We start from the raw sequence: 9,567 nt of genomic DNA, 5'->3' as shown, positions 1-9,567 counted from the left end.
TGAAAGCAAATAAACATTAGACTCAAAGAATAGCTTCTTCTTGAAATGTGTTCACACGTACAGTACTAATACAAAAGCAGAATTCTACACTGCATCTTAGTCCTTGTTTCTTATTTTGTGAAGTGCTTTAATTTAAAAGTGTTAGGAACAGAAACAATAGTGACTGTGACATCAACCTGAAGATACTTTTAATTTCTCATTTTATGTATAAAAGGCTGAAAAATAAAATAAAATGACCTTTTTTAACAGTATTTATATTTTTTTAGAAAACTTTAACCATAGATTTTCAACAGATCTAAGCAGCTTGCAACCTGTTTGTCGAGGCAGGCTTTCACCACGGAGTGTTCAATGAAGATTGTAAGAATAAAAGCAAGAAACTCTTCATTGTGTGCTGCAACCTATTGCTTAACAACATGAAGAATGAGTTCTTGATAGAACAATTTGTTTTACTTCACCACTGACATATGGCTTCCCATATTGGACTTCTGGACAGTGGGAAAAAATAAGATACAGCAGCATTGGCAAGATCAATATGCAACAGTTTCAAAGTATAATGGAACCAATGACATCGTATAACCTGTTGAAAACTTGCAAACTATATTTGTGGTGGTACATATTTGATGCAATAAATACTGTGCTTAAATCATCATTTTTGTTTGCTCAAACATGCACCACTGGGTAAAATTACTATTTACAAAGCAGACTTTTTTTTAAAAAAATTGACATATACTTATGTCATCCTTACCAAGAGCAGAAGATGGCTAAACAGTACTGCAGGTAAAAGCAGAATCAACTTTATAAAGTGGAGGTGGGGATGCTTTTTGGCCAATTCACTTCTCTTAGAAAGGACTGATAGCTATTCTCTCTCTTTTTTTTAATTTTATGTCAAAGAACGCTTATCAAAATGTTTATAGTCATGCTGCCAAGACTCGTGGCTGTGTGATGGGAATGTACGTATCTGTGTGCATGTGTGTATACATGTATATATCTATAAATGCACATATACATATATACATGTATACATGTACATATAATGGAGTATGTAAAAATAAAACCACTCTTTAATGCTTGTGATTCTATGGAACATTTACAGGCACATTAAAATTTTCCCAGATGAAAGGCTTTAAAATATGAAAAGCTATTTAAGCACCTCAAAAATCTAAAAACATCCTGAAACAAAGAGTAAACTCTTTCAGGTTGTCACGTGATTACTTTATATATATATATTATATATATATATGTGTGTGTGTGTGTGTATGTGTATATACATATACATGTATATGTGAATGAGAATTGCAGCATGCCTCCATTGAAAATATACCCAGTTATACAATAGAGAAATGTAGAATTCCATCCCTTTACACCCTCTCCCTAAACATAAACCCAGTTACACAAATAGTCACATATAAGAGAGTAAACAACCTGTGAATGAAAAGAAAAGGTGATAGCATCACAGCACAGATTTTTGTTAAAAACAAAGACAGGTGTGGGAGTCAAAACGTACACAGTGGTGACATTTACTATTTACATTTACTATTTCCATAAAAATTGAACTCCCCCCCCCTCCGCCTTTCCACTGGTGTCTGTATTCTGAGTAGCCACTCCTCTCTGCTCTCCTGGTTGTGGAAACAGAAACTTCCTACTGGTGCTGCTTCGCTCCTTTACTGAGTTCCAGCTCTGACCAGGGGTCCCTGTCTTGTTATAGGCACTGACCTTAAGTACACATTTGTAAAAACAGTCCGTTTGGCATAGACCTCCTGTAGGCGTCCTGTTGACACAAATACATCATCATCACCGCTGTACACAATTGGTCACAAAATGGGATATCCTTTGTTTCTTTTATTTTTTTCTCTGTTTTATTATTGTTATTATTATTATGATATCATTTTACTTTTTACTTTCCCTGATATCTCTGCCTTTGTCTTCCTTTTCTGATTTGTCTTTTTCGTATTTCTCTTCTTCTGGTGTGGTCACACTGTCATAGGAAGGTGGGGAAGTGGTGGATGGTGTCACATCTGTTTCCTCCGGAGTTGAGTTCTCGTTCAGTTTATCCACCAGGATGTCTTCTTTGATCGGAGTCTCCTCGCCTTCTTTGCCCTCGTCTTTCTTATACGTAGACGAGACCTTTTCTACTTCAGGAGGTAGCGTCGGTGCGCTCTCTGGATGACGATCGCAGACACCTCCTCTTGCTTGCGTTTCAGGGTGGTTGCGCTGGGCTCGTATGACACCTTGGAGGGGTTCGGTGCCATAAATCGCTCCTCCATCTGTATTCGAAGGGCATCCATCTCTCCACTCTCACCCAGCACACGCTTTGTAAAAGCAAACAAGATGTCGAGGTAGTGGATCCGGTCTCCACTGACCATGGGCAGGTCCATGGCAATGAGCTGGACTTTGGTTTTGCTATGAGAAGGGGAGGACCCAGGGCGGTTGCAAAGTCAGACAGCGTGGCGAATTCTATGAACTGGAGTGGCATCGGGGTCGAACTTCTCCCAGACCTCATAGAACATCTCGAAGTCATCCTCGCTCAGGGGCTCTGCGCTTTCTTCCGTGGCCACGCTGAAATTCTCCAGGATGACCACGATGTACATGTTCACCACCACCAGGAAGGAGATGAGGATGTAGCTGACAAGGAAGAAAATGCCAACCGAGGGGTTCCCACAGTCTCCCTTCACCCAGATTCCTGGATAATCTTTTTCAGGGTCACAGTCCAGGGGTCCACTGTTAAGAATGTCTAGGGACATTAGAACCACATACATATTTATCAGGTGTACTCATGCAAACAATCTGTGATTATTGTTCATTAAGATGAAGTTGTTGGGGCCGGGAGTTTGGCCTAGTGGTAGAGTGCTTGCCTAGCATGTACGAATAGCTGGATTCAATTCCTCAGTACCACATACACAGAAAAAGCCAGAAATGGTACTGTGACTTAAGTGGTAGAGTGCAAGCCTTGAGAAATCTCCCGGACAGTGCTCAGGCCCTGAGTTCAAGCCCCAGGACTGGCAAAAAAAAAAAAAAAGATGAATTTGTGTGGTTGGTGTTGAATTATTAAGACACTTAAGAGAATGAAGGTCACTTTCCCTTATTCAAACACTTTCTATAAAGGAATTATTCAGCCATTAAGGGTTGAAATATGTCAGAAATGCTTCCAAAATATAGTCATATTATGTGTGTGGATGAAGGATGTGGTTATCCATTAGGTATTTTTTTCAGTCATGGGACTTGAACATGGGGCCTGGGTGCTGTTCTTGAGTTCTTTCACTCAAGTCTAGTGCCACTTGTGGTTTTCTGGTGATTAATTGGGCTTTTCTGTCAGGCTGGCTTTGAACTGCAATCCTAAGATTTCAGCCTGAGTAGCTAGGGTTATGGACAAGAGCCAGCAGTGCTAGACCATTAGGTGTTCTTGATGAAAACTTTTGATCCTTCCTATGTGGTCATGATCAATTTTATGAAGAGCAGGCAGTATTATAATTAGGGGAAAATATAGGGTCTGGAGACAGACACAAGTGGAACAGAATCTTGGATCTTGTCTTAATGCCATTCTGTTTTGCTACTTAACTTACACAAATGTTTTCTTCACATAATTTCTTCCAACATTTATCTTTGTGGTGAAAACACTAATGTTCTTTCTTCTAACTTTAAAAAATGTTCAGAAGAGGGCTGGGAGTTTGGCCTAGTGGTTAAAGTGCTTGCCTAGCATGCACGAAGACCGGGGGTCGATTCCTTGGTACCACATATATAGAAAAAGCCGGAAGTGGTGCTGAGGCTCAAGTGGTAGAGCTCTAGCCTTGAGAAAGTCCAAGGACAGTGCTCAGGCTCTGAGCTCAAAAAAAAATGTTCAGAAGAGTAGTGTTGTTTACAGTCACCCAGCAGTACAATAGCACATGAGAACTGTTTTTTTTGTTTTGTTTTGTTTTTTATTGTCAGTTCTAGGCTTGAGCTCAAGGCCTGAGCACTGTCATTGGGCTTTCTCAAAGCTAGGGCTCTGCCACTTGAGCCACAGCACCACTTCCAGCTTTCCTATGTATATGGTACTGAGAAATAGAACCTGGGTCTTCGTTCATGCTAGACAAGCAACCTACCACTAGACCAAACTCTCAACCCACACTAGAACTTCTTGTTCCTGTCTCAGTAAAATTCAGTCCATATGAATCAACCTCTTCACTTCTTCCCTCCCATAGAGATCCTCAGCTTTGAAAGCATCATTTTACTATCAATGTCACTGAGATATTTCCCATCTCCTAATTACCTTATTACTACCCCATAGTACAGTCAATCTACAATGTACAGTATAGCTAGAGTAGTCTATGGATTGACTCAAGTAAAGCTCAGATTTTTTTCCAGGTAAACTAAAATAGAGCAAATAACATTAACTTTTAGTTTCTCATATAAAAGTGCCAATGAAAGAATATGCGTTGAATTTTATGAAAATTGGGGGAAGAAGAAGTTTGGGAGGAACTGGGGAGAATGATGAAAGGGATGACAGTGATCAAGATTCATTGTATTCATATATTTCTTTGTTAAATGCCAATTCTTTTATACAATTACTTAAAAATAAAAGTATGATAACATTTGAGCTTTTGCACAGCTGGTGCCAATAAACTTGTGCAATGCATGGTTGCTACAGGACTTCATACCTGAAAAGTGCAAAAAAATAAAAGTATTCCACCATTTCCTCTATGTATATGTTATTTTCTTGCTCTCTCCTTCAACAGGCCAAACTTGGGGTATGGTTCAGAGGTAGAACATTTGTCTAACATGAGGTAAAGACTTTTAATTCAAATAATCAAAATACCAAAGCTTACCTTAAATATTCTTATATTTACTTTTAGTATTTAATATCCTAAGCATAAATGCTTCATATATTTTATGACAATTAATCTGTTTTTTATTTGTGAATATTACATCTCTTCTTAAAAAGGAACACTACAAATCATAAAAGCCATTTGACCTCAATGATAACAGGAAGCTTATATTGTGTGAATATATGTGTTTGTATATGTTTAATCAAAGTATTATTATATCCCAAGTGTATGACTGGGTACAAGAATATTTATGGCTGGGTGCCTGTGGTTCACATCTGTAATCCTAACTGCTCAGGAGGTTGAAATCTAAGGATTGCAGTTTGAAGCCACCCCAGGGAAGGAAAATCTTATCTACAATTGACCACCAGACAACTCGAAGTGGTGCTGTGCCTCACAGTGGCAGAGCATTAGCCTTGAGTGAAAGAGGTCAGGGGCAGCTTCAGGCCCTGAGTTCAAGCCAAATGATCATTACCACCACTAACAACAAGAGAATATTTATGCAAATTTGCACTTCCTGTCTGGTGAAATGATTAATAAAGGTGATGAATGAAATCTGAAAAAATATTTTAAGTGTTGTTCCATCCAGAAATGAAATTAAAAAAATGAAAAACCAAAAAACAGACATTAGACTTTATTTTTTGAGATGAACTAGACTCATGAAAAAACTTCTCTGAACATTTAAAACATTGATTTTCATGATGAGAGTCCTAGAGTTAAGTAAAAGCTTCTCTTCTTACCTACGATGGAGAGAATACCACCACAAAATCAAAAATATTCCATCCGATGCTGAAGTAGTAATACCGCAGGGATATGAGTTTTAGCACACACTCTCCAGTGAAGAGAACAATGAATACCAGGTTCGTTCAATACAGGATATTGGTCATTTCTTGACTCTGGTCGTCTGTCTCTACCATCATGGTGACCATGTTGAGACAGATGAGGATCATGATGCTGATATCGAAGACTTCCTTGGTGACGAAGTCAAAGACCATTCCTTGGAATTTGTTCTGGAAAAAGCAAATACAGACCTCAAACTTTAAAAAGTGAAGGTATGCAATTTTAACATAGCAATTTGAAAATGTACTCTAAAAACATTCTGGGGGGGGGTGGAGTTTGGCCTAGTGGTAGAGAGCTTGCCTAGCATGCACAAAGACCCGGGTTAGATTCCTTTGTATCACATACATAGAAAAAAGCTACAAGTTGGTCTATGTCTCAAGTGGTAGAGCACTAGCCTTGAGAAAGCCCAAGGGCAGTGCTCAGGTCCTGAGTTTAAGTTCCAGGACTGGCAAAAAATAAAAAAATAAATGAATAAACACACAAGGAAATATTCTGTGGTTGTTTTATCCATGTTAGATAATTTTGTGTACTGGACTACCCAACTCTTTTCAAATGTGCTTATATATTCTGCATGTGATACTGATGTTATGAATTGACTGTAGATTCAGAGCCATTTATTATGCTATTAGTTCCCCCAAGAACATCCTACATTTGTACTTTTAATATCTCATTTTATGGCCTATACACAAACATTTACTACATTTTGATAACATAAAAGTCTGTTTTGGATTTCTAAAGACAATGTCTGCTTCTGAAAAGCAATGTAAGAAAAAGGATTTTTTTTCAACTAAAAGGCAACAGGAAGCTGACATGTCTGTGATCATATATGTAAATGAACATATACATGACTATAATCATTAAAGGGATATTTATAAATGGAAAGGGTATGATATGTAGTCAGTGAGTATTTGTAACTATAATGTAACTTTATTTCATGTACTCAGGAATGGGTATTAATATTGCCTTTAGGTCTAATAAAAGAATTTCCTCTATTTTCAGTTTTCAGTTTCTGATTTCATTTTCTCTCATCAAAGCTACATCATCCTAAATCTGTCATAAAGTTTATGACAGGCATTTAAAAATGGCAGTTTAAGCAAAGAATATTAATAGGAAAACAAATATGGATCAAATTCTATATTTTATTTCATGGTTGTTTATCCAAGTTTGTTAGTTTTGACAATTTATGGATATATAAAATGCTTTTTGTCAACATAGGCAAATCTATGTGGAGATTACATGAGGTAAATCTGTTTTCATAATAATTATTTCATAAATTACAGTTCATGGCTCTTTCCCTAATCAATTCTATTTTATTTTTATTTTGTGCCAGTCCTAGAAATTGAACTCATGTCATGGGCACTGTTCTTGAGCTTTTTTGCTAAAAGCTAGCACTCTACTACTTGATCAACAACTCCATTTCCAACATTCTTATAATTAATTGGAGATCAGTGTCTCACAAACTTCTCTGCTCAGGATGGCTTCAAACCACAAACCTCAGATCTCAGTCTCCTAAATAGCTACATGTAAGCTACCAGCACTTAACCTAAAGTTTATTTTTAAGGAGTAATTTGCCTTATATCTTATTTTACAAAATGAAGTTCTCGCTGTGAATCCAGGTCTGATCTCTAGATCAGAATTGATCATTAGCTTGTAGCCGCTTAGGATTTTAAATATAGCTACCTTTTCCTTAGCCATATATATATATATATATATATATATATATATATATGCTGGAAACTAAATTGCAAAGTTTCCATCATGTGCAATAGAAATTCTTGGACCTCATACTGTACCTGTTCTATATTATTTTTTACTTTTTTTCTCTGAATACATGTTTAGCCTGCTAGAATAGATTTCCATTGCTTGTGCTGAATTTTTCCTCCCAGGGCTCTTTTTCATCTAATAAACTTGTCTAATTCCAGGGACAACTTTCCATCCTTAGCTCCTCTTTACTGTAATTTAACTTAGATTTGTATGCTCCCCTTGTTTTTATTTTTTTACTACTTTAAAAACATACAAATTAGGGAATGTGGCTTAGTGGTAGGGTGCTTGTCCTAGCATGCATGAAGCACTAGGTTCCATTCTTCGGTACCACATAAACAGAGACAGCTGGAAGTGGCACTGTAACTACAGTGGTATAGTCATAGCCTGAGCAAAAGAAGCTCAGGGTCAGTACCCAGGCCCTGCAGTCAAGCCTCAGGAATGGAAAAAAAAAACCTATACAAATCATATCACTTAGAAAAATATGTAAACTCTATCAAACCATTTTGCCTTGTCTGTTCTCTGTATGAAATAAATTGCATCCCTTCTTGTCTGGGATAGTTTACACAGATTTAAATACCTTGTATTCTCAGAAAATTTTGCTTCCACCATCTATCATAGAATTTCTGACATTATATTATGTCATTATGACTGTTTGCTCTTATTTAATTTTACATTTTTGTTCTACTTATTAGATGGCAACAAGAGCAAAACGGTGCCAGTTTTCTCACAGGTAACAGGGTCAAGTATATACAATAAGTTCAGACGATCTTCAAAGTAGAAATTGATCTTAATTATTACATCACCATGATCAAGAAACTCATTTGATCCCCTGCCCAAATAATACTAGAATATCTCACTTCAATATACAACTCCAGTCCTTAGTTCCTGTTTGCCAAATTCATCAAGACAACTACTATAGAGATTGGTTGACGCTAACTTCCTTTTACTCAGCACATCCCAAATGAATCCCCACTCTGGATTCTAGCCTCACTGGCTTTTCACACATTGTACAGGAATCTTTTAATCCCATTTTGCTGGTGCTGGTCCTGAATCTTGAACTCACGACTTGGCACTGTCCCTGAACTTTTGTACTCAAGACTAGCACTTCATCACTTAAGCCACGGTGCTAGTCTTAGTTTTTTTGGTGTCAGTTAGAGAAAAGAATCTCATGGGTTTTCTTGCCTGGCTTGGCTTTCTACCCTGAGCTGCCAGCACTCAGCTCTCCTCTACCTTTTTTACCCAAATATTATTACTACAAAACAAGGCTTGAACTGTACTTTCCTTATGTTTTCTATGTTATGTCTATACCATTTTTTAGAGATTCTGTCAAATTTGCAAACAGAGTATGTGATTCTGGCTAGTGGATTTTGAAAACAAACTGTCACTAATAGATTCACGGAGTCAAGATACCTATGAAAGAACAGATTGCTTTATACCATGTGTACCTTGTGGAAAGAGTTCTTGAGATGGAAGAACTCACATAATTTCTGAAAAAATTTCCCAAAAGCAGCCAAAACAGAACTAGCTTATTGACAAATATACGAGTCATAAGAGTCATGAAATGCATAATATTGTCATATTTAAGGTCAGGGTAGAAGGGGAAATATAAAATTTGTCCATGGCCTTTAAACAGAAGAGAAGCACTGCAAATATCTTGCATTAATGATTCCTTCATTATAAGAATGATGAACGGAATTGAAAAGGGTTTATTATATGACCATATAAAATGACGTTAATCAAAATGAACTCAAAGATATGGAAATGAGGTTTTGGAGTTTGTGGGGTGGGAGGTTGGTTTGTGTATTTCTTAATGTACTGTGTGAAGTTATTTCTTTTTTCTTTCTTTTTTTTTCTTTGCTGTATCCCCTATTGTCACCGGTTTTTATTTTGGTACCCTGTGCCTTGTATACATGTTTATCTAATTTGGAGAAGGAAAGGGGAAGAACAAAATGGTGAGACAAAGGGCAAAGGATGAAGCAATACAACAGTGATACTCACAAGACACTACATTAGAAATGAACTTTACAACTTGGTTGGGAGTCAGCGTGTGGTGAGGGAGAATGGGAGAAAAATGAGCGAGGGGGTAAAAATATTTAACAAGAAATGTACTCATGACCTTACTTATGTAACTGTAACCCCTCTGTACATCAACTTTAACATAAAG

The 9,567-nt window shown here is 37.1% G+C and overlaps 1 pseudogene; it reads right to left on the bottom strand.

Moving 5' to 3' along the window:
- Positions 1-1,151: 1,151 nt before the first annotated feature.
- LOC150064339 (sodium channel protein type 2 subunit alpha pseudogene) lies at positions 1,152-2,741 on the bottom strand (annotated as a pseudogene).
- Between the last annotated feature and the right edge of the window lie 6,826 nt (positions 2,742-9,567).

This window comes from Megascapheus bottae, chromosome 4 (genome assembly GCF_031878675.1).
Source record: "Megascapheus bottae isolate mThoBot1 chromosome 4, mThoBot2.hap1, whole genome shotgun sequence".
Taxonomy (NCBI): domain Eukaryota; kingdom Metazoa; phylum Chordata; class Mammalia; order Rodentia; family Geomyidae; genus Megascapheus; species Megascapheus bottae.
The sequence above is the reverse complement of the archived record's forward strand: the minus strand, read 5'-3'. Positions and strand labels throughout refer to the sequence as shown.